Source organism: Pelobates fuscus, chromosome 1, assembly GCF_036172605.1.
Source record: "Pelobates fuscus isolate aPelFus1 chromosome 1, aPelFus1.pri, whole genome shotgun sequence".
Taxonomy (NCBI): Eukaryota; Metazoa; Chordata; class Amphibia; order Anura; family Pelobatidae; genus Pelobates; species Pelobates fuscus.
Genome location: NC_086317.1, coordinates 100216397 through 100239616, shown reverse-complemented (window position 1 = coordinate 100239616; position 23220 = coordinate 100216397). Strand labels below are relative to the sequence as shown.

Genomic DNA, 23220 nt, shown 5'->3' with positions numbered 1-23220 from the left:
GTGTAGGTCTGTGATAGCCAATTTATTTATTATTTATTTCTAAAATATTTTACCAGGAAAGATACATTGCGATTTCTCTCGTTTTCAAGTATGTCCTGGGTCAATTCTGATCACTGACACGCTCAGACAGTAGGAAGGCTGGGGATGATGGGAGTGCAAAGCTTAGCCATCACAACAGTGCATTGTCTTAACTAATTGATCTGCTTTGAAGTTTGCATAGTTGTCTTTTAGCAGCTCCCACGCAGAGAAAGCGAGCCTTCATCAAGCAGCGTTTCTTGGTTTCATGTTTCACGCCGTACACACGTTTCACTTCTGCTTTGAGAGGGTAAACGATTTGGGGGAAACCTGGTGAGAACTGCAGCGCTAGATGAGAGCAGATTGCTAGTAACGGATTTCTAGTTGTCTTTAAACCACATCCGGTTGTTAGATTTTCTAGAACATATCAAAGATTCTAGAGCATATCGGAAGATTCTGCAGCAAATTTTTCTTTTGCTGAACATGGTTTTCTGCTATAGTTTTTATCAAATATGTTTTTGCCGTATTTGTTTTCCTTTCAATGTATTCCAGCTGAAACCATATAGAGAAGTCATTTTGAAATTAGTGGATATATTGCATTCTGTGCACTACTAAACTTATTATGTATATTTTTTTTAATAGTGACCATGTTCATTTAGAATGCATACTTCAATTCCACAAATTAAAAATCATAAACACGCACAGTATAAAAAGTGGACTTCATTACAAGAGGAGGCAGAGATGAGATACATTTTGTTTAGGACAAGGTCCCCTTGATCTAATAAATATGACTAAACGTAACAGATTTGGGACATTCTCCATAGGTGTACAAAGTCAGCACTAGACAGTCTTCCTGATTAAGCAAGGAGTAAAACCATGATAGGCTAAGTTCAGGGTTACTCAAAAAAGTCAATTTGTTAAAAATTAAACCCAAATGGAAAAACTATGGCAAAATAGGCTGTTTTGGATAAATTCTCCAATTTATTTATAGTCACTACTAGTGATGTCGCGAACATGAAATTTCCGGTTCGCGAACCGCGAACACGAACTTCAGAAAATGTTCGCGAATCGGCGAACCGTGCGAACCGCCATAGACCTCAATAGGCAGGCGAATTTTAAAACCCACAGGGACTCTTTCTGGCCACAATAGTGGTTGAAGGGGGGGACCTACTCTCCTCCCCCCCCTGGCCGGCGGGTGGGGGCCATAAAGATAATGAGGGGGGGGGGGGACCTACTGTCCTCCCCCCCCCGGCCCCCACCCCTGTGCGGCGGGTGGGGGCCCTAAAAATAACAATAAGGGGGGGACCTACTGTACCCCCCAGCCCCCAACCCTGAGCGGCGGGTGGGGGCCCTAAAATTAACAATAAGGGGGTCCTACTGTCCCCCCGCAGCCCCCACCCCTGAGCGGCGGGTGGGGGCCCTAATATTAACAATAGGGGGGGACCTACTGTCCCCCCTACCCCCGGCCCCCACCCCTGTGCGGCGGGTGGGGGCCCTAAAAATAACAATAAGGGGGGGACCTACTGTACCCCCCAGCCCCCACCCCTGAGCGGCGGGTGGGGGCCCTAAAATTAACAATAAGGGGGTCCTACTGTCCCCCCGCAGCCCCCACCCCTGAGCGGCGGGTGGGGGCCCTAATATTAACAATAGGGGGGGACCTACTGTCCCCCCCTACCCCCGAGCAGTGGGTGGGGGCCCTAAAATTAACAATTCCTTTGAGCAACACTAGGAATAGTCAATCACTGGGTGTTAGATGTTTGTTGACATGCAACTCTCATGACCTATTGCCAATGACTTGTCTGTTGAACAGTAGGCTGGTTGTCATGGGTGCAGTAAGGAAACATCTGTAGAGCTAGGCTTTGACAGGCTTGTCAGAGTCTTGTAGGATATATAGAGCACAAACATGATCAGTGAGTTCTAAAACAGTAAGAAAAGTTATACCTTGTGTGTCAGCAGCAATAGACTACCATTTTCACCAAATCTAAATGTATTTTTAAATTAACTGAAGTACAAGCACTTTGACAAAAATCCCTAGTACATTTACAAAGAGCATTGTCTGCTAAATGTAAGAAAGGAAATTGTCTGCTAAACACCTAGGCCCCGGAAAGCTATAGTATGGCTTGTCTGTTAAACATGTGGGTCTAGAAATGCAAAATGTGCTATTTTCTGAAAATTACCCATCAGGTGATTAAACACGTGTTTAACTGCCAGTTCCGTTTATTGTATTTTAATAAAAGTCTATATGTACCAAGTTTTATTATAGACAAAGGTAGGTTACAGGATTCAGTGAATAAAAGCACATTCTTGCACTTACACTTGACATTGTTTTGTCTCTATTGGACACGCTCCCCACCCCCATCTCCTGTTTACCACTCTCAAGCTTGTTAAACACTCCTTCCCAAAGCCATAAAAACATTATTGAGGAAATCTAGGTCCGTGTCCAATTCATTACCCCAGTGCCAGAGATCATTCAAGGGACTGCGCACCAAGCAAGTTTAAGGGGAGGGTCTGCCAAACAAAAACTGATGACTACCTCCAGAATAGGCGAAATGTGCTTTTGTATTTTTTAATATAAGAGGTTCAACTGACCTCATGTCATATAAATAACTATAAACCAAAGAAAAAGAAAAATCACACAGTTAATTACAAAAAATTAATTACAATATCATTACAGTTTGTTACACTTCTACTGCCATTTAAGGAACACTCCAAATATTTGTTTACCATCTCTTTAATATATTATGGAGATGCTCGAGTCACCCCCCCGCCCCAACCCCCCCACCCACCCTATTAAAAAAAAAAAAATCTGGGTTAAATGTTAAAATGTAGTTGAATTGCTCCCGGCTCTCCTCTCAACACCCAACATCACAGGCTCCGTTGCGCATTCCAATCATATGTTGATTGAACCATTCTTACTGTAGAGGGAATGGACAGAGAGTTCTGCACAGATATAAAAAATACAAAATCAATCTTGAAAATGGAGGTAAGCGGTAGGAACTGTGTGGAGGGAAGATAAACAGAGAAAACTTTCACTTCCAGGTGCGCTGCCTAGTGGGGTGAATCTAAAAATGACTATTCTTTTGCAAATAGTTCCGGACTGCCTAAGTCACTCGTGTAGGCCCTAACTAGCCCCCAAAACCCAGGTCCAAATATCTCTAGATATGCAGCATTCCTAGCATAATACAGCACATAGAGACTCCTACCACCATGACCTAGTCTAAAAGCAGGCCTTAGGTTTGATGACCATAAAATACGTTACTGGGAGCATACTCTAGGTTCATGGAGTTCTTTTGACGATGATCCCTTGTACTCTGTACCCAAACCAGCCCCAAGGAGATCTTGCCAAGTCTGCAGAGATGACATCCTGCAAATTAGGTTGTTTTTGCTGCCAAACTGAGCGTGCACTTTACCAGTTATTGCCAACCCAGCGCTCAAGCCACACCAACAATGCAGAATTTAGACATCTCTATTAGATGGAGGATACTGGCTAAACCTAGACAAGGAGTAGGCAACCTTCCGCACTCCATTCTGTTGTGGACTCCATCTCCTATAATGTTCTTACAGCCATAATGCTGGCAAACATCAGGAGTGCATGTCTGTCCAGATCTAGACCATTGGTACGCCTTTAGGACTGGGATAGGAACCACTGCATTATACTATATTTCTGAGATTAACAAGTGCTAGAGGTTGAAGATTAGAATTACTTTGCAGTACTAATATATAATTGATTGTGGTGTATAAATAATGAAAATCCCCAGATTTCAGTACAATCTGACCCTTGTCTGTACAACCAGTCTTGCAATCTTATCCCCTCAATTTTCCTCAAATAATTCCCTATCAGTATTTAAAAGAATTGTAGCGTCCATGTGGTCGAATGTGTATAGTCTCCTGCACTGACAAGCTGTACACATAAAACGTCTGAAGCAGAGTAAGCTAATCTCAGAGGGAGACGTGCAGAGCAGCGATAATTGGATACTGTGTATGAATGACTGAGTCACGGCATCATTATCCACCTTCAGGACTTTTAACTTTAGCAATTTATGGCCAGCTATGCAGTCATAGACAGTCAACCTATGGTATCAAAAGCATGGCTTTCTCATGAGAAACAGGGCGGCTAACAAAGTATTTCCTAATGTGAGAATTATTATTTCAAAGTGAATTTCAAATTTAAGGTCAAAATAGACTACTATGGTCCATTAATATTGGAATTCTCACTTTTGTAAATAGCCATCTATTTGTGTCAAATGCCAGTCCTCTTTCCAAATTGCTCAGTGTGTGACCACATTCCTATTTTAATTTGTGAGGTTGACAAAAAGTTGATTTCTTAAGGCTGTAGTTAATAAGATATGGATGACAAAATACAATCTTTAATTTTTTTTCTGTACGGTTCTGAAGTATTCCTTTGCAGGTCCGTCTGATTATGAGGCAATGTGGTCACTACAATTGCTCAGTGGGATATAGTTTTAATTGTCCTAAAACAAGTTTGTCACAGAAATTCTAAAACTGTCAGGGTTAGAGCTCCAGAGGGTTTAGTTTTACACCCCTGAGCAAGCTGACGAAGCTGGGGGAGTCAATAGTTGGCAGATTCTGATGCAAGATAGACATATAGAGTTATTCACTAAAATGAGAATTCTCATGAATTTAAAAAGAATTTTAGATTTAAGGTGAACCTAGGTAGTGAACTGGAAGCATAACTGAATTGAAGATTTTTTTTTCAGTACGACTCTTACTCTTAAATTTGAAATTTGCGTTGAATTTAAAGCAAAGTAACCCTTGTCACTATGTACCTAATCACTGTATGGTCTGAAATTAAGGGGGCTTGCTCAGCATTATGAAAGTTGTAATTCACCGCAGTTAAAATAACGGGTTTTCTTTTCCCTGTTCTTAATGTGGGGCTATGCACTTTCAGCAATCAATGCTAATATGTGTTCGTTTGCAATCTAGCGTTAAAATCCCTGCTTGCCATGAGTAAAAGGTAGTTCGTAGTCCAATGCCCTGATGAAGAAATATAAGAAAAGTAAAAAAGTAAAAGGCTTTCATTTGCAAATACAATGCTTACATTTAAGGGCCTTGGAGATTGCCTTTATCAAAAAGAGATTTTTCTATTGCATACAAAAATATCCACTGTGTTCTGATCTAGATACAATGGTGGGTATTTACCAAAGTGTTCTGAAAATGTCAGTTAAATTTCGATCATTATTTTGATTGTAGATTGTATTATTAAAATTATGTACAATAAATGTTTCGGTTTTCTTCATATATTCCACTAGTTTTCACAGAAATTTCCACAAAAAAATAACTAAAGTTGTGCATATTCAAGAAGGGCAGTTAGGGTGCAACTCCCTACTTCCCCTCTCCACCCTCCCCCCATCCCCCTGAATATTAGGCACAAACATGTTGGTGACACTTTGATAAATCTCCCCCTCTGAATAAAAGTTCAGGTGTCAGATTTGCAGTAAACCAGCACCACAGAGCAAGGCTTTGCGTATACGACGACTGCTGACAAAGTTAAAATTTAAACTGAAAGGCCTGCTCCTGTAGACACCAGAGGAAATCCCCAAAAAGGGTTGCAATAATGCAAGGGAACTGCAGTGCAATTCAGCCTTTTACAAGAAAAACTTCCACAGTACTGTCTGTACATGGGCAGCCCTTTGCTGACAAGCCTGTGTAACATCACAGAGCACATGTGTGCTGAGCAGACATGCCCAAACTCGCATCTACATCAATGTCTTCAGCAGGTCCAAGTATTTCCACCATCAGATTACCAATTACAGATTATATATTTTAGATATGATTTAGAATAATTTGTTTAGAGCTCCCTCGCCGCGTCTGATCTCAGCACAGCCGCACACAGCACCGGGGGCCGAGATGGTGGCCCGGCAGGAGGGAGAGCTTCCCTCCTGCCGGTCACTGAAATCTTGCGCCCCCAGAGCCCGTGCGCCCTAAGGCGGCCGCCTGTGCCGCCTTATGGACGCGCCGGCCCTGCTTGCAGAGTTGTATTTGTGAGCAGTGTTTGAATATAAGCATGTTTTGAATGGAGCATGTGTGTGTGAATATTGGGATGTATTTGGTGTGTTTTTATTTTAATGCAGTTTATTTGTATGCAGTATTGCCATTTGAAAGCAGTGGTATACTTGTGTGTAGTGCATTTAAATGCTTGTGTGTATTTGGAGTGCTGATGTTTGAGTGCAAGGGTGCGTTTGTATGTAGTATTTCCGTTTGAATGCTGGGATGTACACACAGATAGTTACATACACACAGATACAAGGCATAAGTTACATATACATATTTGTAGCCAGTCTCCTGTTTCCATACCTTTTGGGGGCATGTGGGTGGCTTCCTTGGGGTCTGCTATCTGAGGCTGATAGGAGTCTGTGTCTCCTCCTCTCCCTACCATGCAGCGGTTTGGTAAGCTGGAAGGAAGTGACCTATTTGCACTGTCTCCCATCACCACTGCCAAACAGACGATCTGACAGGGGCTTGGTTGTGCTGCTAAAAGGCTGTGGCACTTGTCCAGGTCCCAAAATTTCAGACATGCCAATCAGGTGTCCCTAAGTGCTGATTGCCCTCCCTGCACTACTCTTAGTTTTGCTACTGTACAGAGGCACATTTGGAATCTTTTACAAACCAAATGACAGAAATATGAAAAACACTCGAACATTAATAAAAATGAATTAAATGTGAACAACCTAGACTTTATATTAATCATAGAGGCCAGTAAAGATTTTAAATTGTTAGTGTTATTATGCATTACCAATCTCCCACATTCTCATAATATGGTCACAAAGACCCTTTGGTCCTCCTCTCTCCCCCTTCAAAAATTCATGTTACCTTTTTTTTTTTTTTTTTTTTAAAGGGACACTATAGTCACCCAGACCACTTCAGCTCAATGAAGTGGTATGGGTGCCAGGTCCTCTAGGGTTAACCCTGCCTGCTGTAAACATAGCAGTTTACATTTGGGGTTAAGCCAGCCTGAGGCGCATCTGCAATGATTGAGGCATATTATGCCTCAATCACGCAGAGCGTCCATAGGAAAGCATTGAAAAATGCTTTCCTACGGACACTTTGAATGCGCGCGCATTCGGCTCCTGTGACGTCGGACGAGGATGCGGACGTTGGCGGGGGAGGAGAGGTAAGGGAGCCGGGCGCTGGAATTAGGTGAGCTACTGAAGGGGTTTTAACCCCTTCAGCGCCACGGGAAGGGACCCGACCCGATTTGTTTTCCTGACACTATAGTGTCCCTTTAAAGTTACTTAACTGGGTCATGTCCGCCCTAACGATTCGCATTTCACACCTTGGAACTGTGTAATCTTTATATATTTTTCTTTAGCCAGTTTTAAATCAGTGTCTTACTAGTGAGATTTATTCACCTCACATGCCTTTTAATGTACCCATGTAATATACTACTTATGTTACCTTGTTAATGGGCTTTTGGACTGACAAACTATTTTAGATAAACAATTTTTAAAATGCCATTGCCCCCCTTTGGATGGTCACTACTATATAGATGGGGGAATTATTGTCCACTCAGACCCCACCCATGGGTGACAGCAGGGGCTACTATAAAGATAATGGGTTTAAAAAGGCAGTGTCTTCCCGTGGGCATCAGGTGACCTAGTATGAATATAATGGGGGTGTAATGTACTTATTTTTCTGGAATTACAGAATTTCGACTAGATTTGTTTTAGTAAATCTGAGAATTGCCATTCTGGTCATTTTGACTGAATGTTTACCATCTGAACAAGAATCAATACTTCGTAAATAAACCCCCAGTGTGTGCAACGCAAAGTAAAGTTAAATGCAGTAATTGGTGCCGCCACCTGGGCCGCAGAGCTGGCACTCACTCTGTGTATTGAGCCCATCGCTGAAGTGTGACACCGAATCTTTACTGAGCCTGAGGATTATGATCAGAGATCAGTGTGTACCCGGCCGGAGACACGTGTTACTGACTGATCATCCCTTTCCTCGTGGAAGCGGACTCGCGTGGAGCGGAGACAGAGACGGCCACACGCACTGCGAGCACCAGGCCGGCTGGAGAGGGGGGAGAGAGCCGGAGAGAGCGCTGCTACACGTGCAGAGAGAGCCCGACTGACAGCCAGCGAGCTGGGAGACAGGGCCCGGACACAGAGAGAGAGGCTCACCCTGTCTGCACCAAGCTCTGCCAGCCAGGGGAGGAGGAGAGGGTGTGAGAGTGAGACCCACACCACGAGAAGGGCTGGTTTTGTTGCTTCCTTCGCTGACAATAACAGGAACAAGCCTGTACTGGGGACGAGAGCCAAGCAGGACCAGGCTCAGACTGCTGGAAGAGAACCAGAATCAGGAGTGGGCTAAGACAGCTGGAGAAAGAACCAGGACCGGGCTGAGACAGCTGAGGGAGAACTAGAACCAAAAGTGGACTGAGACAGCCGCGGGAGCACCAGGACTGGGCTGAGACAGCTGGGGAAGAACCAGAACCAAAAGTGGACTGAGATAGCTTGGGGAGAACCAGGACTGGGCTGAGACAGCTGGGGAAAAAACAGAACCAAAAGTGGACTGAGACAGCTTGGGGAGAACCAGGACTGGGCTGAGACAGCTGAGGAAAAACCAGAACCAAAAGTGGACTGAGACAGCTTGGGGAGAACCAGGACTGGGCTGAGACAGTTCTAGACATAGGTCAGTGAGGTTCAGTACCAGTTAGGGGTGCTATCTGCTGCTAGTCCAGTTTAGAGGTTACATTGTGTTGGGGGAGGGCAAACTGGGGGAGACACATCATGGCGCTATCACAATAATCTTCCCGGGGGAGACTGCCTTTCCGGCCACCTGCAGCCCCACTCCCCAGGAAGGGAGCCCTCTGTGACTCGGGGAGGAAGACCCCTCACCGCCAAGGGGATCTGTCAGCAACAAACTCACATCTCTTCCTGGTTTTTGGTCACCCCCTGGAAACTTACAGACTGGTCCCTGGAGGAGCCGAACCCCCTCAACAAGCAGGTCAGATGTCCCTTTATAAATATGCGGTCTGTCTGTGGCCACTGCCCCTAATAAAACCCTATTAACCTCCTCCCTTCCCATCATTTCAATCAAAACGTAAGAGTTGGGGACCTTCCCTTTCAAGCATTATGAATTACCGGAAAGTTTGTTTTGAACTATGTCCAGTCTTTTGATCAGCTCTATCTCTACAAACAGTTAATTGGTGCTGACATTTTCATTCATGCCATATTATCAGTACACGCAGTGTATGTTAGAATACATGCCATATTATCAGTACACGCAGTGTATGTTAGAATACATGCCATATTATCAGTACATACAGTGTGTGTTAGAGTACATGCCATATTATCAGTACATGCAGTGTACGTAGTACATGCCGTATTATCAGTACATGTAGTACATGCCATATTATCTGTACATCTAGTACATGCCATATTATCAGTATATGCAGTGTGCGTAGTACATGCCATATTATCAGTACATGCAGTGTGTGTTAGAGTACATGCCATATTATCAGTACATGCAGTGTACGTAGTACATGCCGTATTATCAGTACATGCAGTGTGTGTTAGAGTACATGTCATATTATCAGTACATGCAGTGTACGTAGTACATGCCATATTATCAGTACATGTAGTACATGCCATATTATCTGTACATCTAGTACATGCCATATTATCTGTACATCTAGTACATGCCATATTATCAGTACATGCAGTGTGCGTAGTACATGCCATATTATCAGTACATGCAGTGTGTGTTAGAGTACATGCCATATTATCAGTACATGCAGTGTGTGTTAGAGTACATGTCATATTATCAGTACATGCAGTGTACGTAGTACATGCCATATTATCAGTACATGTAGTACATGCCGTATTATCAGTACATGCAGTGTATGTTGGAGTACATGTCATATTATCAGTACATGCATTGTACGTAGTACATGCCATATTATCTGTACATCTAGTACATGCCATATTATCTGTACATCTAGTACATGCCATATTATCAGTACATGCAGTGTGTGTTAGAGTACATGCCATATTATCAGTACATGTAGTACATGCCATATTATCAGTACATGCAGTGTGTGTTAGAGTACATGCCATATTATCAGTGCACGCAGTGTATGTTAGAATACATGCCATATTATCAGTACATGCAGTGTGTGTTAGAGTACATGCCATATTATCAGTACATGCAGTGTACGTAGTACATGCCATATTATCAGTACATGTCATATTATCAGTACATGTCATATTATCAGTACATGCAGTGTGTGTTAGAGTACATGCCATATTATCAGTACATGCAGTGTACGTAGTACATGCCATATTATCAGTACATGTCATATTATCAGTACATGCAGTGTGTGTTCGAGTACACACGCCGTGTCGTGTCTGACTTGCTCTGCTCGCTGTGTTGGTTACAATGTTACACAATGCGAAGCGGGAAAGGTTAGCGGCATGCCGGAAACCCCCCACTAACTCGATCCCAAAATGCAGCGTACTTGTCATATTGCATGTTATTTAATGCCCGGCCTGTGCCTGTCTATGTGTATAACTGATATGTATAAACATTCCACAATCTGATACGGTCGGGTTTATCATTTACTCCTGCTGTAAAAGGGTGCAGAGCCTGGAAATGCTGGGAGGGTTGCTAGATCCTCTTATCGTTCTTTCGCTGGCTTGATAAGGAAATAAAAGCTCCCATTTATCAGCAGAGAATGGCAGGCTGGGGGAGGGGAAGGGTGATCGCTCTTGACTTTGCAGACGTTCTAATCGGAACGCTGTCTGTAGCGACCTGTTTCCAGTGACCTGGGTTAACTGTTCAGTTGCCGGAGAGGATGGAGGTGCAGAGCGATGGAGGTGCAGAGTTGGGTCTGATTACAGCGCTGGTTTGTTGTATTGTGAGTGCAGCGCAGGCCAGATTGTATTCTAGATTAATGTAAACTGCATTCAATAGTCTCCTGCTGCGTGATGTAAGTATTCTGCTGCTGTGGCAGTGAAGGAGTTAATGTTACCCAGCTGGGGCATTACTCTCCCGTTAATGGCTGTGTGATTGGCCTGGTAACATTAATGTTGCTATACCGAGGATTGATGTGTTTGTGGCTCAGCTAATAACAGCCACAAGACGTGTCCCAAGCAGGGGATTAGTTATAATGTATCCAAGGCCGCGGAGATTCGGCTGATTTAAAGGGAAAACTCGTGCATTACCAGGGTACTTGCATTGTGTTATAATGGGCTAATTGACGTTTAACAAGTTGGTAAGGAATGCTACATGCGTGTTCTTAGCTGTCATACCATGTCATGCAATGCTTTGCGGAGACTCTGACTGGGGCATAACAACTTCCAGATTAATAAAAGTGTCACAGAGGATTGCTAATTGTATACAGAGTGCTATTGACTTGTCTTATCTTGCTGAAGGTGGCCGCATTGCACTGCAGTTAACCCCTTCCCATCCAGACATACTCTGAAGCGTTCTAATTAAACAGATATAAGCCTGGGATACCCAATTAAAGAATAATCTTCCCCCGCCTGCGGTTGGACTGCAATTCCTTTAATGCTAGCATAATCACTAAGGATTATAGGAATTGTAGTCTATAGCATCCAAATGATCCTTATGCCTTCCTGCGTGGTGAGATTGGCACCAGTGCTGCCACTTCCAGGTGGAACCTGGCCTTATTGGTATCGATGTTTGTCTCGATGACATCCATAACCAAAGACTCCACCATTCTATTTATTTTGTATTTAGTCAGTATATGGCTAACCATATTGAATGGAATAATCACCAAAGCTGCTGTGAACGTAAGTCTAAAATCAGGAAATAAGAATTAACTTTACTGTTATCAGAATGACACCAAACACTACTTTAACCCTTTCTTGGGTCTTTAAATAGCAATACTGTCAGAATAACGTTTGCATAATCATGGTCCCCATGGGGTTGAATGCTAAATGATTCGTTTGGGGACATGCACGGTATCCACCCTGCCCCTCATGACAGGTTACCCAAGTCACTTTATTCCCTGACTGTTTAATTAGAATACAGTTCTAATCCATATCAATCATTTAATGGTTTAATAGGGTTAATGATTGACTGCAGGGGGTTAATAACATGCAGCTCTCTCTCCTTGGTGGTGGGAAGTCCCTATCTGGCGGGGTATAGGGAGGGCAATGTGCCAGTGTGGGCAATATAGAGGAGCTGGGTCCATGGGATGCTGTCACCATCAGGTGACTGAGAGTTAATTAGGAAGTATTCTCTGGATCAATGGCTTGCACGGCCCATTAGCTATTCTGCTCCTAATTGCAGGATCGCGCTGCTATCTGCACACCGTATCCCTGCAATCAGCCATCTCTCAACAGCAGCTGGGGATTAGCAGAGCAGCCAGGCCTGGGGAAGATTAGCTGGGACTTAACCTGTGCGCTGCCGGGTGGGAAACCAGGGGATGGAGAGCTGTGCTAAATATACCAGGGAATCCCTTGTTAACCCGTGGTACAGGGGTGCTATGGATGACAAAAGCATATTCTTGGTGCAATGCAATCATTTAAAACGTCCATTTAAAAAAACCTTTCCATTTGAGTGTCAGATTGGTTAATAATACTTTGCAACGTACGATATTTATCGGGTATTTGATTCAGTCAAGGAAGGTAGGGGGTTAATGGCATCGTTCTGATGATTGGAAGATGCCGAGCATTTCACATTGTAATGTTAGCCAAGTCCTGGCAGGAGCACCGTAACACGTGTATTATTTATGGAGTCTTTACTTGCGTTCTACTAGCGAGTCTTGCCTGCCATAGAACATTATGTGAACGCGTACTTTGAATGTTAGCTCTTGGGTCAAGCCTTCCCGTTTTAGCTATCTAGATGTGGTGTGTACTGTGATCTTATCTCCCTGATCGAATGATAGATGCCTGGGTGGATACATTTAAGGAAACACATGGACTTATTATACAGTACTTATAAAGTGAAAAGGGCAGGCATGTTACAGTTGTGCACTGTAACTCTCATCACTCACATTTTCAGTCTTTTACGTATTTTTTCTCTTTTTTTTTTTTATTGGATTTATTTCAACCATGACGTTCAAAGACTCTGTCAAAACAAAGTAAGTCTAAAGTTCAGATTGTCAGGCTAGGCTGTTTTTTTTCCCAAACCCCAGCTGAGAGTTAGTCCGTGTCATGCTATGAATACCTTGTCTTGCTAATACCAGGCTCAGCGCACAGACCGTAAGGACTGGAGACAGACTGTGCTCACAGATTGCCTCCTGAACTCCTGTCTAGTGTCTATAACGAGAAGATCTGTCTGTCTATCTCTAATTATTATTGTATATTGTATTATTTTCAGGTTATTGTATTATTTTCAGGTGTCTCTGCAATGGGGCCTACAGTTCCTGATTTCTACCTGGGCAATATAAATGAAATTTCAAATTGTCTCTTTTCTCTAGTATTTCTAAATGATTCCTCTCTTGCAACTGTCATTAGTCTAATACTATCCTTACCTTTTGTGTCACTTTACTTCACTCCCTCTAGCATGTAAGGTCATTGAGCAGGGCCCTCAACCCCTCTGTTCCTGTGTGTCCAACTTGTCTGGTTACAACTACATGTCTGTTCGTCCACCCATTGTAAAGCGCTGCGGAATTTGTTGGCGCTATATAAATAATAACATAATAATAATAATAATAAGGTAGATTTATTATTTTAACTCTTATTGGCTGATTGTACTTTTTGTTGTGGTGTGCACAGTATTCCCTGTATTCCCTGTTTCCAGTACAGTATAACGAGCTGTGGGGAGCAGTGAGGCAATTCGCTCTCCACACATCCTGCTCTTTCTTGTTAAAAGATCGCTGCTTGGAAATTGCTGGGCTTTTTTTTTCTGGTTAATCTAATTTTCTACTCCTCCTTGCTACATACTGAAGCCAAGTATTTTAAATTCCTCTAGCGCAGTGATGGCCAACCTTGCGATTCCTGTGTATTTGCCTGGATGCCCAGACAGACTTTGGGCAGTTCCTAAATATCTAGTGTGACACGGTTAGTCCTCTATCCTTAGTGTGTGGCCCCTAATACGTCAAGGTCACTTCCGCACACCCATAGTGCACTCTTATAGAACCTGGCAGTCTGTACACCATACAGGGCCTAATTGCTGTATGGGGAAATAGTACTGCAGTGTAAGACATTACTGAGTGTCCCCTGGATGATTGATTATCGCTCAGTGAGTGGCTGTTTGCTGGTAAATATGGCGATGACATGTTTATGGGTTCCTTGATATATGTGGAACCAGATGATAGTAAGATGATCTCTATACAGTGGTGGCAGACAGCGGTTAAACATAAGTAACCTGGTACCCCAAGCTATTGCAATATACAATACTTAGAGACCGAAAATATCACTACTTATAAGTATTGTCTGGCTGGCTGCAATTAATTCTTTCCAATAGTAACCTGATTGATCTTCCAGTAGAAGAGAAAGGTGAGATTGGGGTAGCTTGGTCCCTAAGGGACTGTTTGCTGTACACACAGCTCTTGCTCCTGTGATTTTTTTTTTGATTTTTTTTTACTGCACTCAGTTCTCATCCTGGACGATACTGCTTGTTTTTAGAATGCTCCATTTATACGAATCCCTTTTCCGGTCTCCTTTTATGTAGCTGAGGTAAATAGGGGGTGTTAATTAACTTATAAGGGGGAGGGGGAGCGGTGGAAATTGATTTTGTCACTGAATGGCTGAATCATTTGCTGGTGGCACCTTGTGCTGAGCAGACACAAGATCGTTCCTCTAGTAGTTGTAAAAGTCCTATTGTGACTGAGTATTCTATTCTTTGATCTGTAACATTCCATCTCTAGTTTTGCGTAGGTAAAGAGTATACGTGACGCGTGTGTTTATATATTCTCCGCGTTACATTCACTTTAACCCTTAAAAGCGGGTTGACTGCGTCATTTTCATTATTGATCAGCATGCACGTTCCATCGATCTGTGCACCGATGCACCCTAAAGGAAAATGTTGACTATAACATCAGGTACAGAACTAGTATTGGTCATCAGTAAATTACCTATGAATATTATGAATATAATGTTTCACTAAATTCTGATCGGTGTTGATTAAAAATCCTATGGTTAAAAAAAACAATCCGCATACAGAGGATATAATCAATGATAATATTTTATTTCTGTAAATATTTCGTGTCTGAAACCTAAATTTAAGATAGGTAGCTATATCAGAGTCAGAGAGGTGGTTGCATGGTGCTCGGTAGGTTCTGGTGATTCCAGCAAGGCAGAGGTTAACGTGCAGGGGCCCTTCTAGGGGGTGCGGGATGGCCGGCTCGTGTTGCTGCCTTCCTCGCTCTATTGTCTGGTTCTATTGAGCAGATCGCTGGGGCTGGGAGCTTGCTGCTAGCACGCACACACAATGCACTGCTCACACAATACCTGCCTCTCCATGTGTGTTAACCACGTGTGTACCAGGCCATAAGCCTGCTGGGAAGTGACCTTTTAATAAAGGTCAAGGATGGGTAAGATGTTGTGTTGCAGCCCCACATTATCACACGGTGGGCATAATTCTTATAACACTAGCCCAGCTGTCGGTAAACATATTTCCTCTGGCAGTTATTTTATTACAACCTGCTCTGTATGGGTTATGGTTACATTTCACCAATCCTTGCCAGTATGCATGGCATCTGGCACTTCCCAGGGTTCTGGAGCCATATAGCTACACAATCCTTCATAACAGTCATAAAAGTCATAGAGAGGTATATCCACAAAGAGATGTGTATGTATACAGATAGAAATACCCAGATACATGTATACACAAAGCGACAGATACATGTATCCAAATAGATAGATGCATACAGATACACGCATATAGATACGCAATTAAAATGCCCAATTACACATTGGTACACGGAAATAAATATAGATTTGCAGATATTTAAAGAAAATGATTAACACTTTTAGTGTCAGGCATGTGTTAAACACGCATACATACGTAGGTACATACATACATAAAAACACAGATAAATACATGTATAAACCAATACACATATAGAGGCACAAGTGATACGCAAACCTAATCCTCACACATACATACTGTGTTCTCACCCCTGGTTAGTCAGTCTTTCTCTGTGTAATCTCTCTTTCGTTGTTGCTTCACACCTTTAAAACCCTTGCTAGTTATGAGAGCTGCTGGAAGTATTGCTTACTGCCTTCAGTGCTGTTCACGATCTCTGTGGTGGATCTGAGCTCCCCAGCCTTGTCTGTCACTTTTTGTAGGTTGGCTTAGCTTTCTTAGGTACCACATTAACAGTTGGTTAGTCCTCACCAGCATCCACTACTACAAATACTATCACGGTCAGCCATTGGCAAAGGAGCTAAAGAAAATCTAGATTGGACAGTCTTTTATGATAATCTGAACCCCACATTTAGGGAGCATACATTAAACCATGCAGTTTTCCACAGGCAAAAATATCCAAGTACAAGTGAAGTTACTGGCGTAATAAAATACGAGTGGCGGAAATCTAGCAAAAATAACCAAGCTATGACTATAGCCAAGTTTAAGTTTTTTTCCAATCTGATTTTAAATTCTGTACAATTTTTAAAGAGCGAATTACTGAACATCCTACTCTGTGGGCCCTGATGATCATGGCCTGAGGTCACAGTATTGTAGGCGATTCCTAGAATTGCTCTTCCTAAGGTTCTGGAAACCAAGCCTTGCTGCTTTCAGTAACATTAATTAATAAGCTTAAAACAGACAGGCACTGTGTGTTATATGCTCTCAGCTTTCTGTCTATCCATACAGGCTGAGTGAGTGATGTGTGACTGCAAATACCTTTTTATTTATTTATTTATTTATTGCTATTGTTTACAATTGAGAAGTTCATTTCAATGTGCGCTTATTTATTTTGTTTAATCTTTATACATGACCTCATTCACATTACCATAATGTCAGTATATTTTTAGTAACATGACATTGTTTTTTGTTTTAATTTAGGATTGCCATTTTTTCCCCCTTGGATTTATGTACAAGATAAATTAGTTTTTTTTTTTTTTTTACTAAATATGAGTTTTGTTCTGTCTCTGAAATTGTCCATTTAATCGACAAACACATTTAGTTTTAAAGTGGCATTGTCACCATTTGGGGGTCTTTTCATAATTTGAAGACACCTGACAGTGCCTGCTCTGCTGGCAGTGTGGTGACTGAGGGGTGCAGGGAAATTTTAGTTATGCTTGAATGGAAGCTGTCCCACGCGGATGCCGCCATCTTCTTCTTGTCGATCCTTGAGCTGATAAGAGTTGTGTGCTCGCACATGTGTGGAAGTACAACACCCAGGTCTATGGAGGATCCGACCAGACCGCGGAATCCTCCATAGATGGAGCCTATTTTTTGGGGGGATGTCTGAGGTCTTAAAAAAGACATTACAAAAGGTAGCTCTGCGCTTTGTAAAGCGTATGAAAAATACAAAGACAAAGTAATCCCTGCTTTGACTTGGTATATTTTTTGACTGGATTGGAATTTCAATGAAATTTCAACAGTCAGTGTGAGTATGTGAAGGGGGAGGGGGAAGGGGGGAGAGGGACATTAAAGTGTTTTTATGAAAATCAGTGTTTGTAGCTTGTCAGAGGATATCATAGGCCTTTCTGTGATGGGAGTAGTGAGACTCTTCCAAACAGTCACTAATTTCTCGGTAAATATGCGAAATCCTGACAGATTATTGAGTTTACAATATATTGATCAAGCAGGGTCCATACATACACACCATATGGGCCTGCCAGTAAAAGTTCTGTGTTCTTATGGAACATTGTACGAATGTCTTACAAGCATTTGAATTTCAATTTATACACCTCTGCTACTTCCGTAACCATGGGCCTATAGGATGGCTGAGCATCATTTCACCGTGTGCCTATAGGATGGCTGAGCATCATTTCACCGTGTGCCTATAGGATGGCTGAGCATCATTTATAGAGGTTTCTATAAACCTACTGTACCAAGGTTAATATCGGTAAGATATACAATGCAACCCTTTCCCCCATGTCTAGATTTAAGAGAAGATAATATTGAAGGTTATTCACTAAACTCTGAATTTGTACACATTAAAACTGGAAATACAAAGGCAAGAGGAGCTGATGGCTGATTCTCACACTGCCAGTCACAACTTGGCTAAACTTTATTTTTTGCCTTTCTGATTATTTTTTCAAAAAGAGTGTAGTGAAATAATGCGGGTAGTAGAGTAGATTCCTTGTCTTGGCTGCACAGGATATGCGCCAAAATACTGAACATGTTATTCACTAAAATCTGACTTGTTGAACCTATCTAGCAAAAAGTTATTTGTAGCCTCAGCTTGACTATTTTAGCCTTAATTGTGCCATTTTCTTTTCTATTTACTACAAATTGTAATCTTCCTGAACCCAGAAAGGAGAATAATCTGTACGTGAACTCTATGAATATAGATAGAAAGGAGAATGCTCTGAACTGGAGCTGTATGAGTCTAGATCAAGCAAGTCAAACTCAAAGGTTAGCACGGGCCAAATAAACAAGGTTTAAGTTTATGTGGGCTGCAAAGAAAACCCTTAAATTTTAATCGAAACGTAGGTTTGTTTTAAAAAGTACAGTATAAAAAAAAACAGCATCACCCACCCAGACTCCACTCACATTGCCGCTGCCGGAATACGACTTCGGAGTCCAGCCCCTGGTATACCCCCAATGGCGTTGTCCGCACCCTGTGACAAAACGGATCCTCCCGCTACTCCTTGAAACCCTATGAAGGTGGAGCACATTGACGTCATGTTGGAATGTGACGTGGCATTGTGTGCCTCCGTGCACCTCCAGGTCCACCACTGTCCAGCCGCAGCCATCGCAACACTGACCCACAAACACTCACTCTCTGACACACACACTCACTAACAGACAAACATTCACTCTGTCACACACACACACACATTCACTAACAGACACACACATTTACACATTCTTGCACACACTCACGTCATTTTATTTATTGTTCCCTGCCTTTGGGAGCTGGTGTGGGCCTCTCCCTGGGGTCCAGTGGGGATCATCTTTCTGCTGCTCTCCCTTCCTGCTCCTCACTGTTCCCTCACATGTGCAGTGTAGTGATGCCGGGTGCTGGAATGACAGCACTACACACGGCGCGCACGAGGGAGCAGTGAGGAGCAGGAAGACTGAGCTCCCTCGCTACCGCAAGAGACCTCTCCACCCAGCCAGGTAAATAGGAGCAGAGTAGGCACTTGCAATGTGGGGAGAGCAGGTGCCTACTCTGCCTTAGTAAGCATGGCAAACTTGCTGTTCGCCGGGCCGCTAGTTTGACATGCTTGGTCTAGATAGAAAGGAGAATGCTCTGAACTGGAGCTGTATGTATCTAGATAGAAAGGAGAATGCTCTGAACTGGAGCTGTATGTATCTAGAGAGAAAGGAGAATGCTCTGAACTGGAGCTGTATGTATCTAGATAGAAAGGAGAATGCTCTGAACTGGAGCTGTATGTATCTAGATAGAAAGGAGAATGCTCTGAACTGGAGCTGTATGTATCTAGATAGAAAGGAGAATGCTCTGAACTGGAGCTGTATGTATCTAGATAGAAAGGAGAATGCTCTGAACTGGAGCTGTATGTATCTAGATAGAAAGGAGAATGCTCTGAACTGGAGCTGTATGTATCTAGATAGAAAGGAGAATGCTCTGAACTGGAGCTGTATGTATCTAGATAGAAAGGAGAATGCTCTGAACTGGAGCTGTATGTATCTAGATAGAAAGGAGAATGCTCTGAGTAAGAACACATTTATGTGTCCCTTCACTAACTAGACCCTATACATCTACTGCTAGTATGTCAGTGTACCCATATGTACACTGTATATCTCACTCTTTCAGGCAGGTTTTATGACATGACTGCAGATTGTTTACCATGAGGTATCTTCATTTCTCTGTCTGTCCATGTGTCGTTCTGCGTCTGTCTATGCCCCATTGGTTATTTGAATAGCAGACCCAATCGCCCTTGGATCCAGAACTGGCATGTATCAACACTTCATATTGATACATCCCTCCTGCCCCCCCGACACACACTGCAGTAACCCCTTACTCAGTGTGACACCAACCTAAACCGCAGGGATGTACCACACTGACAAAGCCAGGCACACTGACAGCAGACAGGCCCTGCTAGGAAGCTCCCAGTGGCTTACAATCATAAACATTAACCCTATGTCTGCCACGGTGATGTGTTGGGCTTCGAGCCCCTCTGGCCAGGGAAAGATTAGACCCCCTCCCCTCCCCCACCAGCTAATGAGCTTTGGAGCCTTGTGGCCCGCCAGGAGAAGACCCTGACAGCATGAAATATAATTTGTGATGTGGAAGACAGTTTCCAGGATAATCTCATTACGCTGCACAGACTCCCGGTCTTATTCTGGAAGAGGCGGACAATGATCAATTTACATTGACCTAGGGCCGGCCGGAGCTTTTAGATGGTAATTGCCACATTGATTTGCATTGCAAAAGGAGGGGGGGTCCAGGGGGAGAGACCTGCTAAAAGCAGAGACGGAAACCAAACAAAATGGTTTGCTTTAGGTGTGAATCTATAAAGGATGGGGGCTTCTAACCCGAGCATCATTCACCAAGTTGAAGCCTGTCACCTTGCTTAGACCCCCCTCTCTGATTGTGCAGGGTTGTGGCACCAGCCAAGGGGGACAATGCAGCCAGGTAGTAATGCCTTTCAGTGGAGTAGGGCTTCTCTTTGCTGAAGGCTAGACGTGTCTTTAAGACATTGTAGCTCTGACACAAAGTAAATGTATCGGTTTGTAGCCTAACCGTCTAGTAGTGTGTCACTGCGAGCAGTCAATCCATTGTGGACTACATGTCTCACGATGCTCAGGCAGCCAAATGGCCACAAATTGCGTTTCCTGGTAACTGCTGTGGAATTCTCAGTTGTTTATTTAAGTAGGTAGGCACATCGTGGCTGGTTGAGCATTGTGGGAGTGTCAGAGGTTAGCCGTATTTAGTGATTTCCAGGATTCGGAGTGTGTAATGTCAAGGAATTTCCAGGATCTCACGGTGGATGGGTTGCTATATCACATCCATGGGCATTTTCACATTGATTTTTAACCAAAATTGTTATTTTTTATTTTTTTCTCGAACACCACCCTATCTGCCTCCATGTCCATTGCCCAGTATAAAGGGCCGGGATGAATTTCGATATCCGCAGACAGACGATTTATAATTGCGGACAAGGAGCCGTTTGATGCCTTTCAAAAAAATGGGTGTAATAGAAATATGGGCTCCCGGGGAGAGGGATACGCAATACAGTCATTTGTTGCAATCATATGATTTGCCCTGTCAGCAGGGGCGGGCAGCCGATAGCTGAGCGTGATGGGCGTTATCGCCCTGGGCCAGGTGTTGCCAGCCTATGTGGGTGGCTCTGGAAGATATATATGTGTTTTTGCCCTGATTGCTCGTTGGCATGATGGGTGCCTAGCGTGTGCCAGCTAGATGGATATTTAATGCCTGGCAGTGTGAACAGGCAACGAGCCCTGATATGTAGATTTTGCTCAATCAGCATGTGGGAGGCTGGGCGTGATGGGTGTGTGCTTTTTAATTTTTTTTGTTTTACTTTACAACAGCCTTATAACATAGGCTGCTGGCGCCGTCAGAGCTAGTTATCACCAACGTGTTAAATTTCACAGCCTTAATGGTGTGCGGACTGCGAGCTCCGTGTCTGAATTCAATATGTATCATCGGGAGCCTTTACCCTCATAGTGTCTGTGTTTCGTGCATTGCTTGGGGGCTGCTGGGGAGATTGTAAGACTCTATAGGGTGCATTGTATGCAGCTGCAGGGGGTAATACTTGGATCTGTAGGGGGCGCTGTTCAAGGTTGAATGGGGGAACTACGTGGGTCTGCAGGGTTAATAGTAAAATGCTATTTACATCCTGACTGTGATGCACTTCTTGCCAGATAAGATCTCGGCTGCGCCATAGCAATGTGTACCGCATTAGGGAACATACATTACTGCATGGGAAGATAATGTCAGGGTGATCCATTACTGGTATTAACGGTGCGGGCTGCCACACTTCCTCTGCTCTATTTCCTGTCACACAGTCTGTGATAATGGGGGTTACAATCCGATATAATCACCCACACCGCGGGACACAGCCCTGACTCGGGATTCTCGTGTTTATTCACCCAAATATCTCACTGACTATTATTTATTATTACTATCACCCTCTGTTAAAGTCATATAGCGCTGATAATCAGTGGAGATGCACCAATCAGTAGGAGTCCATTATTTTATTTTCTATAAAATTAACATCCAACTAAGGATAATTTGACACAGTTTACTGCCCTAGATACACGTCAATCCCAGAATAGTGATACCACAGAATGCATGTCTATAACACAGGCACACTGTATACTGTGTGTGTGTATATATATATTTTACTGTGTGTATATGTATATATATATATATATCTTACTGTGTGTATATATAATCTAGCCATAGTTATATAGTATATAATGGATTAATTCAGAACTATATATGTAATACACTATATATAAAATATAGCCAGTGGTCCCGGGGAGGCAGATTACTGGTGTAGTATAAGGGATCGAGGCAGACACTATATATGTAATATACTGTGGATATATAATATAGCCAGTGTTTCCCGTGAGGCAGATTCCTGGTGTAGTATAAGGGATCGAGGCAGACACTATATATTGTCCTATTTATTGTTACATCCCCCCTCTCAAAATATTGTAAAGCGCTACGGAATCTGTTGGCGCTATATAAATGGCAATAATAATAATAATACTATATATAATATAGCCAGTGACCCCGGGGAGGCAGATTACTGGTGTAGTATAAGGGATCGAGGCAGACACTATATATGTAATCTACTATATATAATATAGCCAGTGTCCCCGGGGAGGCAGATTACTGGTGTAGTATAAGGGGTTGAGGCAGACACTATATATGTAATATACTATAAATAATATAGCCAGTGTCCCTGGGGAGGCAGATTACTGGTGTAGTATAAGGGGTTGAGGCAGACACTATATATGTAATACACTATATATAATATAGCCAGTGTCCCCGGGGAGGCAGATTACTGGTGTAGTATAAGGGATCGAGGCAGACACTATACATGTAATACACTATATATAATATAGCCAGTGTCCCCGGGGAGGCAGATTACTGGTGTAGTATAAGGGATTGAGGCAGACACTATATATGTAATACACTATATATAATATAGCCAG

General features: G+C 42.9%; 1 protein-coding gene across 1 annotated transcript in view; it reads left to right on the top strand.

Moving 5' to 3' along the window:
- Positions 1–8557: 8557 nt before the first annotated feature.
- The window catches only part of BCOR (BCL6 corepressor), a 132587-nt gene continuing 117924 nt past the window's right edge, over positions 8558–23220 (top strand). Inside the window, exon 1 of the mRNA XM_063450108.1 lies at positions 8558–8982. The gene's annotated coding sequence lies outside the window, so the exon portion shown is untranslated. The remainder of the gene's footprint in view (positions 8983–23220) is intronic.